At 42.3% G+C, this 19713-nt stretch overlaps 1 protein-coding gene across 5 annotated transcripts in view; it reads left to right on the top strand.

Moving 5' to 3' along the window:
* The window catches only part of ZNF516 (zinc finger protein 516), a 100672-nt gene that overhangs the window by 62755 nt on the left and 18204 nt on the right, over positions 1-19713 (top strand). The window lies entirely within an intron of this gene.

Below are 19713 nucleotides of genomic sequence, written 5' to 3'. Positions count from 1 at the left end.
GTTAATGAATTAATAAATGCAGAACGGGGGAGAAACCTGCATTACAAAAGGTACTTTGTTCTCAGATGCTGAGAGTAAGAGTTGGCTTTGATATTTCACAACGTAGCGCTGACTGCTGTTTGCTGTATTTCCTGATACACCCCTGGTAACATGAGATCGCACCGCAGATTCTTCCTATTCAGTGGTTATTCAGATGTGTTGCGCTACCGGCAGCTTTTTGCTCGCATATGAGTTATTAGGTGTTTGAATTAGCAAAACGTAGATTTAGCGGAGTTTTTGCTTCGCTAGTGGTACAGCAGACACTTCAGCCATTTGGTCGTCAGATACAGTCGTTCTGCGTTTCAGCTTCTCAAAATAATGCCTGCTAGTGCCCCTGTAATTAAACATCTGTCAGGGTTTTAGAAATGCCCTATGGGTTTTCTTTTTTTTGGGGGGAGGGGGAGACAAGCCCCTGCTTTTAGGGGGAAGAAGGCTGTGCGTAACAGCAAAATAGGTTTTGTTTTAGCACGAGGGCAAACTTTGGAGATCAGCAGCTTTCTTCTCCATTTTGGCTGATGTAAATAAGCAGTAAATTTATTGAGACATCCGGCACAAAACTGGTGTGAGAACAGAACTTTGGGCCTCATGTGGCAGCTTGAGCAGATGGGTGCTTCTTACTATTTCTTAAAAACTGAAATGACAGGGAGATTAGGGTTTAAAAATCGCAGCTTCTGTCGCATGCATTAATTAAAGGGTTTTAGTATAATAATTCTGTCTTATTGTTCTAGAGCATACGCTCAGCTACTTTCAGTTTTTAAAAGTACTCGGCCTCTCTGGGAGCCACGGCTGTTTGTTCAGTTAAATTCCTTCTGATTAAAGCTCCCTGAATAGTCATTGCCTTCATATACCAAGACCAGCCCTGTTTTCTCTATGCTACGCTGATAATGGGGTCACTGGGAGATTTCTGAATTACAAGTTCTAACTGAAGTTATGGCAGTTCAGGGACGCTTCACTGCTCAGCACAGTCTGATGTGCCTCAGAGTACCTTTGGAGCACCTGGGGCAGTGGCTTATACACTTCTCTTCCTGACTTGTTTGGCTCACAGGGGAAGCACTGAAGAAACTTTGGTTATTTCCTATCAGGTCCAAAACACCATCATACTTTTTAATATGGAAAGAAGTTTGAACCCAATGACTGACTGCAATGATCCAGCAGTATTAGCATTTTTCTTTTTTTTTTTTTTTTTTTTTTTCCTTAGATATGCCTGGAAGTAGCCTCTCCTTTACTACTTCTTCCCTGAAAAAATACAAACCTGCGTATTTTTCAAATCTGAAAACGGTGTGTATCAAGAGTACCACTGTCGCAGCGATGTAGGTGGTTCTCCTCTGGAGTCCCAAACTGATGAGTTATGACAAGGTTGCTTAAAGAAAAAGGCCCTTAAAGTAACTGCCATACAAGTTTTATTTTAAAATGTCAGTCCTACGAATACTGTGGATTTGTTACTGGTTTTGCTTCTTCCAGCAAAGCTTGACATTCCCTGGAAGAGCAGATGTTTGTGGAATGAACTCCTTCTGGGGAATTAACTAATTAAGAAGGTCGAGCTTCTGCGTTCTTCCAAATCGTGTATCCCGAGGCTGCAGTGAAGTGTCAGGGTTCTTTCTTGGCAGTGCTTGATAGAACATGTAGGTTGAGAATGGGCGAAGACCTGTAACCGTCTGCCAGGCTGCTAATCTGGTGTTGGAGTTCAGCAGGGGAAAAGGAAGGAGCTGCCAGTCCAACAGCTTTCCTGTTTTCCCTTTAAACTGATCATCAGATGTAGTGGAGGTGGCATCCATTTCCAGCAGTTTGCTGGAAAGCCTGTCTTCATACCAGTTCAGTGAGTGAGCAGGCAGACTTGATTTATGCTGTCTCTGGCCAGCATCACCTGATAGACACAGGCTTTGCATCTGGGATATGCAGTTATTGTCATCAGCTCTGAGATGAACTTAGTGACGAGTAGTAAAATGATGATTTGTTTTTTTCTCTTTCTTTCTTTCTGTCTTTTTGTTTTGTTTTGCTTTTTTTTTGTGTTTTGTTTGTGGGGGTGGGTTTTTGTTTGTTTGTGGGTTTTTTTTTTGTTTTGGTTTTTTTGTGTGTGTGTGTGGGGGGTGTTTTGGGGTGGTGTTGGTTTTTTTTTTTTTTTTTTTTTTGTTTTGTTTTGTTTTGTTTTTTTGGTAGTTTTGAATTTTTGGCCAAGTCGGCAAATGCCACTCCCAGCAGTTGGGAGCAGAACCTCGAAGGAGCTGAGTTGTTCTGTGCCTCATTAAGTGCTACAGCTGCCTGTAATGAGCTATTAAGCTGTTAGAGCAAGCTGATCTATCTTTAGACTACTGAGCCATTATCACCCCAAGTCTTGTGTCTTAGAGGACAGGCCACATCAAGTGAGGGATTTCTTTAGATCCTCTTAGGATCACAACTCATGCAGGAAGGAGCTTGGTTAGAAGAGGTAGGATGGCACCCACCTGCAACAGGACAAGCATGGTAAAAAAGGGGATGTTGTTTGGGGGAATGGAAAACCTCCTCAGAGGGAGTTTCAAGGAAAAGGTGAGACTTACTCAGTGATGATTCTCCATTTTGAGTCTGCAGCCATCTCTTGAAGGCTAGTCTGTGGAATGGAGAAGACTAAATAGTCAAGGATTTGAGTTTGAGAAGACTGACAGAGGGATAGAGAAACCCCTCGTTACCCCTCCTTGTGCCTTTCAACTTGGGCTATAGAACCTGTCAGCCGAGAATTTGTAGGCAACTTTAACTGACCTCATTCAAATGCATTAAATTTCTCATACTTTATTTTAAAGTGAAGGTTAGAAAAAAATAACAAAAGTTACTTACAATGAGTCTGAGATATAAACATGCTTATTTTGAAAGTATTGTTTGTAGCAGTGTGATACTGTAATACCAAAACCACTGCTTTCCACAGAAAATAATTAATTTCTTGTGATTCAGTAATGTTAGACAAAGTATTGCTTTGTTTTTCTGGGGTTTTTTTTCACCCTAGTAACAAGATGACTCAGATAGTAACCTGGATAATTAGGTTACATAGAAACAATTTCTATTAAAATATAGGTTTATGTTCTTAACATTACGGCTTAGATTTACTATCAGTAGCAGTAGATCAATTTTGAACCAAAATAGGATATGAATAAAAAATTCAGCTCTATTTTAAAGGCACTTCTCATTGTAAATACAGGAGTATGACACTACAGTAACATTTTTTAAGTAAACCAGATGAAGAGAAGAGCTGCTGTGGCACTTACACTCTTGATTTGTTTGAAAACGAGGATTGTACTTTACCACAATATTGAAAGTACTCCTTAGTCTTAAAAGTTTTATGTTTTATCTGTCGAGAGGATTTCCAGGGTAAAACTGTACTTTGAAGTCCAACGCTAAGCAGCAAGAAAACATTTATTAGCACAGTGTAAGTGCCAGTAATACTCAGTTGTCTGAAATCCACAGTAGTTTAATTGAAGTCTGAATTTTATGTTTAGTTTAGAGGGAGCATGAATTTTTTGGGCAAGAGTTTCTGCCTAAAGGAAATTTTTCAGCTTTGCCTGAGTGCAAGTACAATGCATTGAAAGTATAAAGAAAACTGAGAATAACTAAAGAGTGGGATTCAGAGACGTTGGGACAAGGAAAAAGGCAAGGAGAATGTAAAGGGCTGTTTGTTTATTAAAAACTTAGCTTTTTTCCATAATGACTGGGACTTTTCTTGTCTTATATAGTTCCTCTGAACTTCACTGCAACTAGTTAACTAGAGTCAAAAGAAGGAATAAGAGTTTACAAACTTCGATGTAAATGCTCAATTGTAGTAAATGATGAGGACTAGATGGGGTGAGGAGTTACGATCAGCAAGGCTGTTTTCAGTGTGTTACATCTTCAAAACTGGAAGTGAACCAGCTTATTAAGTTCTCTGTCCTGGCCAGGGCAGATGATGAGGGAACCACAATTGAAATTAACACAGAAACTTCTGTGTGCAGAGCTGGGCCGAGTAGAGGACAAATGTTCTCAGTTAGTTGGAGCTAAGAGACACTCTCTATCGCTTCTGAGCAGCAGTGCTCCTCCTCCAGAGGATAGAGAACTTTAATCTCAGAGGGACTGAACAACTTTCTCATGGTTGTTTATGGGACTGAAGTATGTAGTAAACCCAAAAAACTGTAGCTTGGAATGTCTTTCGTTTTCTTTAACTACAAAACCATCCCACCCTCTGAGATAAGTTTTTGTTGGTTTTTTTTTTTTCTTGTGAAGCAGAGAATGGAGCAAGACAAAAGGATAGAGTACTAATGACTAGCAAGAAGGATGTGTTCTGAAAATACTGGAAGGGTGTGGGGAAAAGAGATCCAGAAGACATCTTTATAGTTGTGATAGAGGTAAAAGGCATTACACCTAAGTAATGAGCTTTTTCTGGAGGCTAAAAAATACAGAAGAGTAGCCATGAAGATTCAGACAGGAAGGGCAAAGGAGAAAACTTTTGGGGTAAAGAGTTTCTATCTATTTCTCCTTTAGTGGAGGGAATAGAAAGGTTGACTCAGCTTCATATTTGGCAGAAAGTGCTTGCTGCTGAGCTCTGCATGGTGCTAAAAAGGGTGGCTTTCACACCTGTGACCCTAAATACAGACCTGGCTTATCTAGAAACTGTGCCAAAGATTCCCTTCTCGTGGGAAGCCTTCTTGCACAGCCCAAAAAAGATGAAAGGAAGTACCTCATAGTGCAGAATTTCTTAATTATAGACAAAAGAAAACTTTAAAGGCTCTTTAAGCAGCAGAAACAAAAAACAAAGGGAAGGAGGAATTGTCAGCAGTGAGCTTGGGAAAGCCAGTATTTCATCAAGAAAGGCACAAAATTATGACAGCCTTGGAAAGTCCCTGGTAAACTCAGTGCTGATTTATGCTCTTAGATTTTTCAGGGAACTTTCATTCTGAAATAATGAAGGAATTATATGAATTAATCCTTAATCTTTAAACCAGGACAATTTTTTTGTGAGAATTTACTTTGGAAGTACTTCTTTTTGTAAAACTTTGTTAAAATATTCTTAAACTGTGTGTTCTGACTTGGCTGCCATTGCTTTCCATTCCAAATAGGAAAGTGAGGCATCAGGGAAGAATCAGTGGTTTGCTCTCATTTCTTCATTAGCTGGAAGTGAAAATAAATGCCAGAGAACCAAGTGCATTTGGGTGCCCAGTGGCAGAGTTTCCACATTTTGCAGAACGTGATGAAATGTGCTTGTCGTCTGGAAACTATGCCTTGTGAATGAAAGCATATGAAGTATGTTCTAATGCCATGAAACGGGAGTACCCCAAATCTTCCATTCCTTCAAAAATCCTAGGCCTTCATTTCAGGATTCCTTCCTCTAAATAACTGATTTTTTTTTTCTCCTGAGAATAGAGTTGGCTCCATTTATTATTCTTCTGGTCTTTGTCTTACGTTGAATTCAGAACACAAGATTGTGCTTTTTTTCCTTCCTCACTACATTTGGCAAAATCTGAAGTTTTTATTCACGTGCACTCTCCAGTCATTTTGAATTTATTAATGTGATGGTGCAGCATCTTAATTTGCCCTCCTGTAACCATAAACCAGCAGTCTGGAGTGGTTTAAAAGTGACCTGGTTGCAAATGTAGGCTGCCATCTCCACAGATACCTGTTTTCTTGTGCACGTTACTGCTTATTAGTTTACTTTCCTGTTAGCTCTAAGTGAAGCTTCTCCCACTAGCAGAGCACTTTTTTAATTGGCAAGAATGTTCTCTCAATTAGCACTTGGCAGGCGGACGTTTTTGCATTTGTGAGGTCTTTGTATTCTCTTCTCCTGTGTTTCTGTATTTTCCCCAGTGGCTGTGCTAGGAAGGTTCAAGCCATCCTTTCCTGTGGAGGGGAATGTGTGGGCTAATTGATTACCATGCATCAAGAAGGATGCTCTGTAAAGAAAGATAGAGGTGGGCATTACCTCATCCTAGTGCTGACCACCCAAACTTTGGCCAGTTTTGACAGGTTTTTTTTTTTTTTACATAGTAGGGGCAGTGAACAAAAGTCAAAACGTCTCTGCTAGAGGTTTTGTCTCCTGTAAAATGGATGCCTTTTTACTATCTGCAAACATGGTGCTTCCTTGTAAAGTAATCTATATTAAACCTGTTAGGAGCTATTTAAATGAAGAGAATTTTGGTTTAAAAAAAAAAAAAAAAGAAAGAAAAGAAAAATTATATAATACAGTTCATTATATAGAATACCCTTGGTCTTTCTGTAATTACGCCCCAAGGTGCTTGACTCAATACAGCTATATTTTCTTCATGGTGGAAGGCACTTTGACCTAGGGTGAATTGGGTGTCATCATTGACCACACCAGGACACCTCAGTCCTGCGGGGAGCGTTTGCCACTTGATGGAGCCTCTCTTTGTCCCACAGCTCTGACAGGAGCCCTGCACTTGGTCACCGAAGGACTTGTGTCCCCCAGACACGGAGGTGGAATGACATGTATGAATTTGGTTATGGATGGCAGGGGATTTTTGGTGGGGAATTCCACACACCACCCCCCCCCCCCCCCCCCGTTCTTGTTTGTGTGATTTTTTTATTTGCGTGGGGGTGGTTGTGCCGTGGGTAGGGTTTGGAGCAGGGGGCTCGGGCAGCATCCGGACCCGGTCCCGGCTGGAGACAGCGAGGCGACGGCGCTGCCTTGGGAAGCGGCTCCGCCGTCATCCGCTGGGCGGCGGCGCCACCTGGCGGCCACGGGTGGCACCTGCACCTCCCCTCCCTTCCTCCTCCTCCTCCTCCTCCTCCTCCTCCTCCTCCTCTTCTTCCTGCTCAGCAACCCGCAGCTGCCCGGTGCCTGATTGCTGCCGAGCCAGGCGCTGACATCGGCATGCAGGAAAAATGCCTGCGCCTTTAGTGAGAGTGAGACTAGCAGAGCTATCTCGCAAGGCGGTGCCCTGTCCGAGTGGATATCCCTGTGCTCTCGGGGGCGCTGCGGTGCGGGTGTCGGTGGCAGGAGCAGGCTGCATGTGGCAGTCAGTCCCTCGGCTGGGATTTCAGCTGAGCGCGTTACCCGTGTGCAGGGGAAGGTGCCGCGGTGAGCTCCGCAGTGCCGAGAGCGCACGGCTGAACTCCGGGGGATGGGTAGCTCCGTCTGCTGTGGAACTTGCCTCACGACGGCCTAAAGTCCTTTTGGACGCTGTGTGTTTCGTGGGATTAAGGAACTAAAGCTGAAACTGGCTCGGTGTGATCGATAGCTGTTCGTAAGGACTGGTTATCACCTGGACCTTGTGCGTAGTCAGGTGTGCGGGTGAATTAAGTTGCAGATTAAATACGTCTTAGTGAATGGATTTAAAATGACTCTGGCTTTGAGAAGGATTTTCAAAACATTTTTATTTTGTTGACGTTTGCCTAATCTGTATCTTTGCCAGAGCAGTTGTGGTGCTGAGTACTTCTTTATGTGGTGATACTGGGAAGATACACACACACACTTATTAAATATCTGGGCAAACATCTTTCTGCATGATTTTCTACTATTTAATAGTCTGAATGAACCAGATTAATTTCTTAAGCCCATTCTTCTGTAGACTTTTTTTTTTTTCCGGTCTGGAAGCAGTCTTAAGGGGCCACCTGTGGTTGGGATGGGTGGTGTCCTGCCATTTGCTACAGAAGGGTGTGGGTAAATGATAAGGAAGTGATGTCAGAGATCTGAGGAACTTTTTCTTTATTAGTAACTTAATATTTCTCTCTCTCTCTTTTTTTTTTTTTTTTTTTTCCCTCCCCCGCATGGAGTGGTATGTGCATAAAAACAGACCCTGCAATTGATACACGTCTAGAGCAGTGGGGTGAGGGTGGTTTGGTTACCTTAGTTCCCCTCATCCCTCCCCAGTGCATCCACTCTCCAGTAGAGTTGTTCTCACTTAATGTATGCTGCTGGGAAAGCAGATGGCCTTCCTGAGCTTCCAAAAAATCAGGTCCCTGTAAGTCCTTAACACCGGGGAATAATTAACACTTAAAGTCCTCAAGAGGAGAGCTGTCAGTACTGCTTTCTACAAAAATCCACCAAGCCACAGCCCTTGCGCAAGAGCTGGTGCAGCTTGTTCCTTGTTCCCAGTGAGATGCTCGTCCATCCTGCTAGGTATGTATGTCTGAGCAGACAAGCCCTGCACTGAAATGTCAGACATCTTTCCGTTTAAGGACACCTCGTAAATATCCGATCATCAACATTTTAAAAATCTTCCTCTGTTAATCCCATGGCAGGCCCAGGGATCTTTCATGGGGCTTGCTCTCAATATGGAAGTGAGAGATGCTAGCGAGCTTAACGGAGCCTCTTGCCCAAAGTAGTGTTTGCAAAATGCTGCAGGGACACGTGTAGAAGTTGTTTTTTATCAAACCAAATTTTTAAAATGCCCTTAAATACACCTACCAGGTCACTTGTAAAGAATGCAATAAAATGAGTGCTGGGTGAAGGACGTAATTCTGAAGTATTTTCCTGACCTTCGGGATGTGTGTATTTGATGGTTTGGTTGTTTGGTTTTCTGTTTTTAATCCTCTTGAAAGGGAGAAGTTCCAAATTAAGCCAGCCTGTGGCAGTGTTTTTCAGCATTTCTTTTGCTTCTGCTGCTTTTAAAGCTTAAGCCGTGGTGCTAATTGGAAAGCAGAGAAGCTTCCTATGTGCTACATGCAGTAGGTAGTTTCAGATTTAATAATGTTTTAGTATTTTCACACAGCTGTTATTAAAATGAGGCAGTGATATAAATAATCATGGCTCACAGGTGCAGAATTACTGTTTCATTGTCTCTGAGGCTTATTTTAAGTGATGTGTTTCTATTGCCATTTTTCAAATGGATTTGATTTTTTTTCCCCATCCTCCTTTAGTGTAACAAAGTTTCTTTTATTTGAAAGATCCATTAAAACACGTTTACAGCTGGTTCTCCTTTTTTTCAAGACGTCTTTGTTTCTTGACCTTTCTGAGTTACATCACGCACCCTGGGATGATTCTCATCTGACTTCTTTCCCAGACAGAAGTCTTCCTCTGTTTCTTCCATCAGAGTTTAATAGATGTTGGTATTTATTTATTTTATATTTTAAATTACATCTTAAAGTTATTTTTTTCCCTTTACTGGTTTTTAAGAATAATTAAGACTTAAAAGGAAGAATGTAAGTGACCCCAGAACTCTGGTGTTCTCGTGAGCTCTCAAATTTACCTCTCCACAAGAAAGGAATGGTGTCAGGAAAAATACTAAAGCTCCAAATCCCTTTCTGAGCGCATTTTGCCTGCAGACAGCTGCCCAGCCTGCTTTGCCTATCAGCTCTTCCAGGGGATTATGGAAGTTGCCAGTAAATGGCTGATGTCTTTAGTGATCTGTATAAGGCTGTCACGGAATTGTTTCAAGCCAGGTCCGAAACACGAATTTACTTTTCTGGAAGTGCCTTCCATTGTTATTGTTACCACAAGGGGAGGTAGTGAAAGGAAGGGGAAAGGGAAGGTGCTTTCCTAGCAGTTGTCCAACCTGCAAATACCCCTGTCCTGTGCAGTCAATACGGGCAAACACTGCCAATGCTGAGCCAGAGGCAGCTACAGGGGAGCTGTGTCTGGCACCTCCAGCCTCTTCTCTTGAGGCCTTTGGCTCTGGGCTTCAGGCTGTGTCCCATGTACAGTGCCTTTGGTGCTGCAGTGGGTACTGAGTCAGTGGCTTTGACTGAGTGGCCAAAGGCTGCCCTTGTGCCTACAGTCACATCCTCCTTGGGTGCCCTGGCTCCCCTTGGTCCATCCAGAGCAGAGCTTTTTGAATCAACTGTTGATCTTTCAGTAGCATAGGTCCTTCTTCTACCTTGAGGAAACTCTGAAGGGCTTGGTCGCTCATCTCTCCTGCCATGTGCTTGCAGCACATAATGATACTAATTGTGATCCAGCAATGTGACACCTCACCAAGGCTACCCAGTTTCCAGTGGTGGCCAGGGAATCATAGGTCTGTCCAGCTTATATTTTGGGTTTGATCATGTGTACTTCTTTCTCTATTCCAACCTTATTTTCTTCCATTCTCTTTTCAAAGTCCTCTTTCCTCTGGAAGACAGAAAAACAATAAGCCCAAGGAAGCATATTTTCTGTCCAAGGACTGAATCTTTGAATTTGTGTGATACTTGCGATCTAAGTTCCCCTTTCTGTCATTTGCTCCTGTATTTTATGTGATGGACGTGCACAGGAGAGATTGTCGACTGCCTTAAGTCTGTTAGCAGAGTCACCAGCTATGGTAGCGTGGCCTTCAGCAGGAGAAACAAGGTAAATTAGGTCATGCAGAGCTCCTTATTTCTGTGACTGCTGCCTCTGTTACCATGCTGGGCTTGCCGGCTGTAGCTGAGGTATTCCTGCAGAATGTTGGCTGACAGCACAGCTGTACCCTCTGTTTTTAGATTGAGTAGCTGTAGTAAAGGGCTTTATGATGTATGACAGTACGCTACCCATGCTTAACAAGTGATGGGAGAAATGAAATATTGGATGAGGAATGTTAAGCTGTATGGGACGACTGCCAGCCCACAGTCCTGGCCTGGAAAGCCTTCCTTCTTAATGCGCTTGAAGGAGGATGAACAGGTGGTGGTCAAGAAGATGCTGTGGAGCAGACACTGCGGCAAATCTGACTGTTGGAATGAAAGGGAAAATCTTCAGGAAGATTTACAACTCTTTGGGTCTGTGTTTGGAGGGATTGTACAGGCAAGCTGCCACTTGCTGAAAAAAATCTGAGTCATCATTTTCCATCTCCTCTGCAAGTATTTTTGATGCATCAAAGCCAATTGCGCTTCTTTTACTGTGCCTTAAAGTAAAAGAAAAGAACCAATACCCAAAAAAACAAGAGCCCTTGCCCAAATCCAACCCTCTCAAATTTAATTATGTATCCTGCTGTGTTAGTAGTCTTAGACCCTTTATTTTTCCCCCATCTACCTGCACCAAACTTCACAGGCAGGGCCACACACAGAGAAATGTGCAGCAGCTACTGAGCATGCTGGAGGTATTCTGCCTAGGTTTTGGACCAGTTTTACTGTATGGTTGTTAACTCTGAAATTACGACAAAGCTGTGTTAAGAGTCAAATTGGTATCATCTGGCCTAATCACTTCCTAATTTTGCAGAGCATTCCGGGGGTTTTGTATGCCATAATTTTCTTTAAGTATATTATGAGCAGCAAAGTTTAAGGTAATGCCAAATTGTACAGTTTCATTTTGGCAAGCAGTCCCTTCAAATGTGTTTGTATTAGTCTTGTATATGTATTCCTCTGGCTCTTTTATTTTACCCACAATTTTTAGGTGAGTAGTTACCATTCCTTCACTTTTTTCCAGGATCCAGACTGTAGCTAAAACAGCTGTCTGTGAGGTAGGAAGACATCAGGATGCTCTTGAAGCTCAGAGGGCAAAGAGGGGCTGTGGGCTACCACCGGGAAGTTTGGTCCCAAGCCCCAGAAGTGGCTGTGCTGGGAATGTGAGCAGGATGTGGCATCAGGATGGGGATCAGATGCTTTGTAGAACTGGTCAGACCAGTGTCACCTGCCCTCAGCTCTAGATAAAAGACAAACTTCATTCTCAAATAGTGAAAGTCCCAGTGAAGTCGTCACTACCCTTGGGTTGATACAATATGGATGAAAGGTAAAAAAGGCTCTTGGGCTGTGATAACTGGAGCTACAGCTTCATCTGCAGATAAGTGCACGTAGTTTTGTGGGGCTCTTTGCCTGCTGCTGGGCAGAGGATATGCTCACAGACCTCTATGAGAGATACACAGGTGAAAGGACTGGTAAGTCAAGACTATCTCTGCCCAGAGCTCCTGTGTACCATGTATAGAATGGCTTACCAAAAAACTGCTACTGAGGAGGTACAGAGAAATGTGATGAACACTGAAAATGTCGTGTCTGTGGCACACTGCCAGCAGCAGCCATTTTACCCGCATTTGAACTTTCACTTCATTACATGCCCTGCTGTGGATGCTTTCCTTCTGTAAACCCTAAGTCTATGTTGCTTCTGGAAGTGCTGATACCTGCTTCTGGGAGGGCAGATCCCAAAGTATCCGCCCTAGAAGAGGGTTTGTGTTTGAGGTTCACTACAAAGCTTTTTGCACCTGATGTGCACTGGTGCCAAGCTGAGGGTGATAAAAAGATACTGTGCAAGAGGATATTGGAATAATTTGCACATGGAGCTGGAGTTGATTTTTGGGAGGGTTATAGTAACATCAGTACCCTAGATAACAACAAAGCCAAATATTCTTAAAGAAAACATTCTAGGTGAGTAGCTGGAGAGAAAAAGTTCGCAGGGAACTTTCAGGCTTATTTTTCCAGTACCTTACAATGTGCATTTCACTCAGAGATTTTGGACCTGATAACCCTTTACAGCCTAGTTTCTTAGTTACTTTGTTGGTGCCTATTCTCTTGATTATGCTTGAAATTCCAATAACCTTGCTGGCATTTACATCCGTAGCTGTGCAGATGGTTTCAGACCTCCCTTTTCTTTTGGGAAAAAAGTGATCTTGAAGTGTGACATAACTCTGAAGCATTTCTGCTCTGTAGAGGAATTTGTAATTTTACTGAGCTAGGGAATACCTTGTAGAGGGGGGTCTTTTATGTGCTGTACTGTTACTGTTCGCAGACTCAGATTTCAGTCGTCTTAAAAGGTCAAGTTTCAAATGTAATCATCTAAAATTTTTCTGCTTTTTTCCAATCACTTTGATGACATTTCAGATTCTTTCTGAAATGCAAAACTAATGCAGTATCTCTGATGATAATAACACTAATAATCTAAATAATTCAGAAATCTCAACATGTGCAGTCCAGAACTGAACAAACTTTATTAAGTCTGATGGTCACCTATTCATTTTTTTTTTTTCTGTCTGGATTGTAAGAGCTCTGTGGGTTTTCTTTTCATAAGCAGCAGGTGTCCTACTGGACAATGCTGGAGAGATTATTCAAATGCAGTCTGGGAAGCATTGGAACTGGTGGGCTTGGCTGGCTTGTCCCTCTTTTGTCCCCTGCAGTGTTCCCCAGTTCTGCAGGGGAAAGGAGATGGGTGCTCTCTCTGGGCTTGGAAGGATGATGCATTTGACAGCAAGGGTAAAAAGTGTCTGGCAGGTAAAGTGAGAAATTGCAGAGAGTAAAGTTAGTGAAATGAAGGAAATGGGACTTTGAAATAAATCAGTATGTTTTTGTTCCAGGAACAGAGGGAAGCCTTAAAAAAAAAAAAAAAAAATTAAAAAAAGGAAAATTAGGTGAAAAATAGCATGGCCATAAGAAAAATTGAATTGAAGACACCAACCATTAGTCATATAATCATTGTGACAACAGCAGTACTACTGTTTGTGAACTAAATGGTGTACAAAATGTTAAATTTTGTTAATCTAGGGTGCCTGTTTGTGCTTTAGGAATATTATTCTCAAATTTGGAACTTCCACTGACATCATGCTGTTGCTGGTCACTTCTTCCTCCCCCTCCCATTGGAAGCACAAAAAGTAAAAATCACAGATTGAGACAAGCAATTTACTGGAAACAAAAATGAGATAAAAAACCAAACAGAAACAATATTAATAATAAGAGGTATAAGACAAAGAAACTACACTGAAAAAGAAAAAAAAAAGCAACAAACAAATACAGCACTTGTCTAGTCTCTAGTTTTCTCCCTTCTCCTGAGCAGTGAGAGAGTATTCCTTTCCCCTACACCCAGCAATGACCTGGGGAGGTATCGAATAATGTTAAGGTCCTGCCCAGGCCCCCTCCCAGTTTTTGCAAAAAATTAACCCTGTCCTGGCCAAAACCAGGACAGTGCCTAAAAACAGCTAAAATTTTTTCATAGATAATTGTTTTTCCACTCTGGGCCCACTCCCCCCTACCCCCCAAGAAAGCCAGAACAAAGCAGCAGTTCTTATCTCTCTACTTGTGAGATCATGGTTTTTCACAGTCATCATCCTTCCGCAGTAAATACTTAGTAGATTACTTAGGTAGAAAGTAGAGTTCCCATCAGGATGCTTTGCTTGAAATACGAGTTTAAAAAGTCAATGAGAAATTATTTTAGTAACTATTAAAATTTAGATGTAGAAAAGGAGAATGGGGAAACAGTGAATGCAAACTGTACCAAAGGGCTGATACTTCTGATTGGGAAACCCATGGCCTGGGTTTATTTGCTAAGGATGTATAGCGTTGCTAGAAACGTATAGCTGATTGTGTGGAAGTTTAAAACTAACTCACCAACAACTAGCCACAACAAAAATAAGAGAAAAAATCCTCAAAAGTAATAAGAAAAAAGCGGTGTAATACAAACCAGAAGCATCGTGCACATGACCAGATGAAGGCAGGATTTCTCGGGACATCTGGGACTTGCTTTCCATGTGCTCCTGGGTTGTGGTGTGGGACAGCATTACTCTCCTTTCCCCCTTGTGTAGCTGAAGGGAAACCTCTGTGGGACAGGGTGTGCTGCCTGACTGACAAACTGTCTGTATCAGCCAGCATAAAGAGCGGTGCTGGGTTTCTGCCCTGTGGAAAACCTCAAACCTCAGCCAAAACCACTCACCGTCAATTCTAAGACTAGCTGGGGAGAAAGCAGGGATATTAGTTGATTGTGTGCTTTCTGCCCTCAATATCACCTTCTTGCCTGCTAACCTACCTCATCCTGTGGTGCTGAGTGCTCCAGTCTAGTCCATGATCTCTGAATTATTGGGGAGCTTGTGTAGGAGCCCCTCAAAACATCTAAAAACATGTAAAGCAAGAGGAGCTTTGCAGATGAGAAGCTGTATCTCCTATCAAAACAGCATAACTTTTTCTTGCCAGTATCTCATTGTGGCACGTGGCCTTGTGCTGTAAGAAAACCTAAGAGGGTTTGAAAGAGCTGTCTCTCACCTCATGCCCGTGTTGCCACCACGTGGTATCCTCTGAGTGGCAAAACTGGATCAGAAAGCAGGGGAAGTGGTGGACAGCGTGTGGAATATAAAAAAATTTATCCACAGGCGATTGGAACAGGGGGCATGGCTTGGCTAAGACAAATCCTCCTCTGAAATCATCCAGGTCTCTTTGAACAGCCTGAGCTACACTCAGAGGAGAAACCTGCTGCTAAGGAGTGTCATGGGCTCACTGTTGAATGCTGCAAGAATTCTTTCGTAAGCGAAGTGTGTCTGGAATGAATATGAAAGGAAGGCTAGTTTTCTGGCATATGTCTGTGAAGCAGATACAGTGTGTGGATACTGGCTAATGCAGGGTTCTGCTTTGCTATGCTGATAGAGCAAAGGGGAGGAGTAACTCATGCCTTCTGCCTCCCAATGAAAAAGATGGATTTTTATGTGTTGATAATCCATATTTTTGTCCATACAGGTTTTACAGTCCAAATGGTGTTTTGCCTCTTCCCTTGACATTTATTCCTCAAGCTGCAAAAATGTATTGTCTTTTTTTTTTTTTTTCCTTTCTGTTAATGATGAGTTTTTCTGCGTGCAAGTGTATCTGATTGTTGTTGATAGACTCCAGTGCTCAGGATGACATAATTCTTCTGGAGCTTGAACTCCTGGGGAGGCTGCAGACGTTGGCCTGTCACCCTTCTGTCTTCCCTTAGCCATATGGGGAAACTCTTTATTTTCTGGTGGGTTACTTTTCTGTGGCAGTTCTCTGAACTCCTTCTGGCTTACCTGTATTTGCAGATCTCCACGGACATTCTAGAGGCATGGACTGTTTTTGCTGAATCTTCCTTTTGCAGAATAAAAGACCTGATTTTCTGCTGCAAAACTGCTTTTTGCCTTTTTTCCCCTGCTGGATCCCATTGTATTATGCTTACCCTGGGCTTTTGCCTAGTGCTCTTTGTTATGGTGTGTATATATTTATATAGATGTATTTTTTAATGTATATTTTTCATACATTTTGTATATTTAAACCCCAGTGTGACCAGCATGGCCATTGTATCTTTTTCAGAGGGATAGTTTTATTTTTGTTTTTATGATGTGTGCTTTCAGTTCTGAAAGCTAAGCATAAGAACTCAATCTAGTACACTTAACTATTGTAACATCAGTTATTTTCAACATTGCTTCTTCCCAGATTTTGCCTTCCCACTGCATGGATTTTTTTGGATCATTTCCCTTCACTTGTCTTAGCCTGCGTTTCTTCCCTAGAATGAATCTCATTTGATTATTTTCAGACTGCATTTCTATTCTCTCAGAGTCCCTGTGCATTATTTCCTTGTCCCCATTATTTTTGCAGCTCCTCCAAATGTGATATTTCCTGGAGATTTAAGTTAGCATGCTGTCTAGAATCTCTTCTGGAACATTAAAGAAAATACCATGAGAAATAGGACCTAATACAGGTCTTTGCAATATTGCGCCTTCTTCCCTTGCTATCCTTTGCTTTTATCATGATTTATTTGCAGTCTGTTTTCAAATCAAGCAACAGTATTCATCTCAAAGTTCAAATCACTATCAAATGTTTACTGAAAATCAAACACACCACATCTGCTCCTTTTCCTTAGACTCCTAGTGCTGTAACACTAGCCAGAAAAGGGGCCAATTTCCAGCCAGTTCTGCTCTTCTGAATAGAAATCACGATTTCATTGTCCTCAGCCTTGCGGCCTGGTTTACTTTATAGGAAGCCTCATGAATTAAAACAGCTGTGCAGCCCAATCTGAAATTCAGTTTTGTGGATAAACAGTGCTGGGAAGAAAACAAGTGGAGTTTATGCTTGCGAGGGGGAGAAAGAGAGTAGAGGATATATGTGTGTGGGGAGGAGGAGAGTTGCTTTTATCTGTGTGTGGAACTGGGTGATGGCATTAGGTGTGTTTCTGAGGAACTGCTCAAATCCCTGAAAATTCGTATGTTTCTAGACCATGGCTTTCATAAGTTAAGTGTTTTGCACTCTCCTGCTTTGCTTTCCCTGCGGACTGTGATGCTGTTGATACTTGAAGCTGCAGCCAAGCTGAAGTCCAGAGATGGCATCAGCAGCCCCCTCCTAGCTAGGCACCTTGGAAAATTCCTCTGCTTTAGCTGTTACCCGTGAATCTGTGGTACAGAAAAACTGTAACACTTCAGGGTTGTAGTAAAAGGACCTTTCTCACTCCAAAGTACAACAGATAAAAACAGCTGTTTGGGGTGAGAAGCAAAGGAATTGAGGGAAAATATAAGGGGATGATAGAGACTGTAGGATAAAAGTGAGGGCATGCTTAGCCAAAAACTCTTTCAATGGGGAGTATGAGTTATGGTCCCTGGAGATCAAGCAGAAGGCATCTCTTCCATGGCTTTTTGCTTTGACCTGGCCATAATAAAATTTCAAAAGTTTCTGGTGACAGTAATGCCTGCACTGGGCTGGTTAGAACAATGTTTTATACCAGTGATTTAAAAGGATTATTAGTACCCCTTTTCAGCTGGGGCAAGTAGCTGGGAGCAGGCAGAAATAAATTTAATCTGTTTTTCTAAAAAGACCTCACCTGTATTTTTGAGTATGCTTACCATCTTCTTATTTTCTTGCCTGCATCCCCTCTTCCACCTGGCTTTTGTTACCTGCTCACAGCCCAGCTTGGATCACCTGCCATGATGGGAAGGATGGCACGAGGCCGTCTGGGTGTTAAGATCTGTAGTGTTGGATCCCTGGTGGAGGGCAGGATGGGACTAGGAAAGAGCATAGGCTGTGCTTTTTTACTGATAAAGAAATCTTGATTTGGCCTGTAGCTGAAAATTTTTTCTGTCAATATCTTGGGAAGTAAGGGTAGGGATTTGGGGTTTTACTGTTTGTTTGGGTTTCTGTTTATTTGTTTGTTCATTTGTTGTTGTTACTTTGCCTTTTTTTTTTTTTTTTAAGTACAGCTTGAGCAATTAGCACAAATACTGTTGAGTCTACTGATCTAAGCTTTAAAATTATTCCTAGTATGTTCATTACTGTTCCTGTGAGGCATCAGAGGAATTGAATCTTGCAAAACACTATGAAGAGGTGTTAGAAGCTTATGGTTGTGTTTTGTAATAGCCTTACAAATTTTCATCTAATACACTGACAGCACTGGGGCAACTGCAGGCCTATACACCTCAGAAATGCTTTCATCATTTTCCTGCTCTGTGTTACATTTTCCACCTGAAAAAATCCTTTTTTCATAGATGGATGCACTAGGAAATAGGGCAAAAAGGAATGCAGCTACCTCAAAATTTGCAGTCCCAGGCTTCATGGGTGCATGTGAGACTGTCATGTGGGCTGTCTCTCTGCTTTCTCCTCCCTCTCCCTTCGCCTCCCCAAGTACAGGTCTTAACTGAACAGTCCAGACCAAAAGACCAAGCCCAGATCTGACATGTGCCACTTCTCACAGTCTGACCTTGTCCTCCTTGCTGGAACAGCTTGGGACATCAATTTTGACCAAGCAAGAAAGTATGCAGGAATGTCTGTGGTACCCAGAGCAGCCTGGGAGTTGCAGGTATCTGCTGATGCTCCCCTTCATTGCAGCTGCAGAAGTGGACCAAGAGCTCTGTAATCCCTGGAGTGGGGCTGGCATTGGTCTCTCACCTCCCTCCTCTGCCCAGCACAGCCAGCAGGTCGGTTCTCTCTCCACCGAGTACTGCCGCAACCAAAGGATTTGTTTCTGCTTTGCTTTATTATTTACTACAGTGATCAAAGCAGCTACTCCTTGTGATCATAAAGAGAAGCCTTAAAATCTTATTTAAGAGCACAAGTATTTTGAGCTTTGACAGATATGCTTTGGAAACAACACAGATGTGCAGTGTCAGATTTCACTGCTGCATGCAGTGTCTTTGTTTCCAACTGTAAATTTGGCTATTAGTGCTGGGCATGTGCTTTTCCAAAACCTTGTCGCCTGCAACACTGGAAAAACAAGTTTCTGGGTTGTGGGGATATTTTTTTTCCCCCTGAATATACCCCCTTGCAGAGTTTGGAAGGAAAATTATCTTGGCAGAGTGAGCATTCAGCCCTGCGAGGCTGCAAACCTATGGGTTATTTTTAACCTAATTACCTCGAATTAAACAACAGCTTAAGAATGTTTTTGCTTGAATTGAAGGTGAGGCTAAGTAGACTTTATGTGCAGAGCAGCTCCAACCAACAGCGTGGTTCTTCCATTGCGCCGTGCAGAATAATGCCCTTGGCAGTGCCCTGCGCTAACAAACAGCGCTCGATTTTCTGAAGGGCTGGCTTTTCTGAGCTGATGTGAGAGGATTTGCAGCTCTAGAGCAGTTCACTCCTTTCCCCTTCTCTCCCCTGCTATGGATGTGGTGATCACTTCAGACTGGTGACGTTTTAGATGGAGCACGGTCTCCTTACACTTGCCTGGCAGTGGCTCATTAACTGCATGTTAATTGAAACTGAAAGTTTGTCAGATGATTCAATTCAGTTACATGCTAAATGGATTCAGTGCAGTAAGCATTACTGCTGTGATGAAAATCTCTGTGGAATTGATCTGTGAACTGATTTAAAGGGATTCATTGGCTTCATCAGTGGTTCTCAGAGGTCAGCGTCGGGAGAATGGGCAGATATAGCCACGTTCCCAGCAAAACAAATCCTGCTCTTCTCTTTCACCCTAAACAGTTTTAATTACTGGCCAGTATGTTCCCTTTCCAGGACATATGTTAGGTGGATAAATTTACTTTGGAGAGCTGAGAAGTGAAAAAGAAGATGAAGAAAATTAAAAGTGTGTTTTGAATTTTGTAATCTAAATGGCTGAAATGTTGAATTCTTACCTTCCTATGGATTGAGCAGTCACAAAATTTTCCTAAAGTTTGACTCAAACATAAACTTATTTTACAAAGAAAAAAA

This window comes from Hirundo rustica, chromosome 1 (assembly GCF_015227805.2).
Source record: "Hirundo rustica isolate bHirRus1 chromosome 1, bHirRus1.pri.v3, whole genome shotgun sequence".
NCBI classification, from domain to species: Eukaryota; Metazoa; Chordata; class Aves; order Passeriformes; family Hirundinidae; genus Hirundo; species Hirundo rustica.
The sequence above is the reverse complement of the archived record's forward strand: the minus strand, read 5'-3'. Positions and strand labels throughout refer to the sequence as shown.